The 1,347-nt window shown below is 50.8% G+C and overlaps 1 pseudogene; it reads right to left on the bottom strand.

Annotated features, from left to right (window-relative positions):
• Positions 1-27: 27 nt before the first annotated feature.
• On the bottom strand, positions 28-1,341 carry LOC116548529 (annotated as a pseudogene).
• Positions 1,342-1,347: the final 6 nt, after the last annotated feature.

The following is a 1,347-nucleotide window of genomic DNA, read 5'->3' as shown; positions in this document are numbered from 1 at the left end:
CCGCCAGGCACTTTGAAGGTGGGAATCTGGGCACCCCGTCACCCTTCCGCCTGACACGTTGACAGGTCTTTAGTGGGAGTCCTTTGGGTCCCATCTCAATCTCTCAATCTCTCTCATTCCAGAAGAGTCCAATAAATTGGTCGGCTGCCTGCAGGAGGCCTTGCAGCAGAAAGGGGAGTTGGAGCGAACTCTGTCTGCTGTCTCCGCCCAGCAGGACAAGGCGGACATGGTGAGTCCAACCACCTGCCCCATGCCCTGGCAGCCTGACCTCCCAGATGGAGGAGTGAGCCTAAAGGTGCGTTCTGCAGGATGGAGTGTCTGCCCAGGAGGCAGCATGGCCATCGCTCACTGCTTTTGTGTGTGGTTGTTAGAGGCAGCCCGGGGACAATTCGGCTGCCATGGGTGACTTAGGGGGCACTGTGGGGAGTGAGCACTGGAAGCAGAGCTTGGAGGCCAAGTGCCTGCCCGGCCCTTACCTGTGTCCCTGGCGAAGTCCTCAGTGGGGAATTGGGTACTTGTACTGTGAAGGTACAGAACAGTACCTTTAGTATGTTACCATTTGTGTAGAGAGAGGAAACGTGTGTGTGTGTGTGTGTGTGTGTGTGTGTGTACTATCATACACATAAATGTCTCTACAATGGCTCATAAAAAACTCAGGAGAGAGCAACAGGGTGACTGGGAGGGACTTCCTTCCTGTACCTTCTGAGTTTTGGAATATGTGAATGTATCATCCTTTCAAAAACTCAACAAAAGATTAATTTCCCCCTTGCTCTCTGTGCCTTCATGCCCAGCAAGAAAAATGGGCTTAGAGAATGAGATACATCTGGGTGTTCAAATCCCAGCTCTGTCTCAGTGATCTTACGCAGCACTTCACCTCTAAAACTCCGTGTTTTTCATCTACACAATAGAGAAAATCATAGTAACTGTCTCACATGGTGGTTGTGAGGATCAAATGGGATGATTAGCACAGCACCTGGTGAAGCACTCAATAAAGGTTCAAACAGTGGTAGTAAGAGGAGTAATAACAATAGCAATATTATCTCATCTCTCTGCGCCTGTGTTAGCCATCTGTCACTTGGATCTCTTTCCCTGTCCCTTCCGACCTCACTGAGTTCTTTTAAAAACCAGACCACGGGCTTGGAAATGCCGTGATGCTTACTGACCGAGTTGTATGTTGAGCCTAGCCCCAGCCCTTTTACGGGGTATTGTGCGGAATGGCCGGGGCTCCCCAGATTGAAACCTCTCACTCTTCACCATCCAGTCCTCACACCGCTCTGAAGCAGTCCTCGAGCGGCAGTTGCGGAACTCCAGAAAGGAGCTGGCACTGCTAAAAGCACACATGACACA

The sequence above is a fragment of the Sapajus apella genome, unplaced genomic scaffold (assembly GCF_009761245.1).
Source record: "Sapajus apella isolate SASKATOON/1434 unplaced genomic scaffold, GSC_monkey_1.0 scaffold14333, whole genome shotgun sequence".
NCBI classification, from domain to species: Eukaryota; Metazoa; Chordata; class Mammalia; order Primates; family Cebidae; genus Sapajus; species Sapajus apella.
The sequence above is the reverse complement of the archived record's forward strand: the minus strand, read 5'-3'. Positions and strand labels throughout refer to the sequence as shown.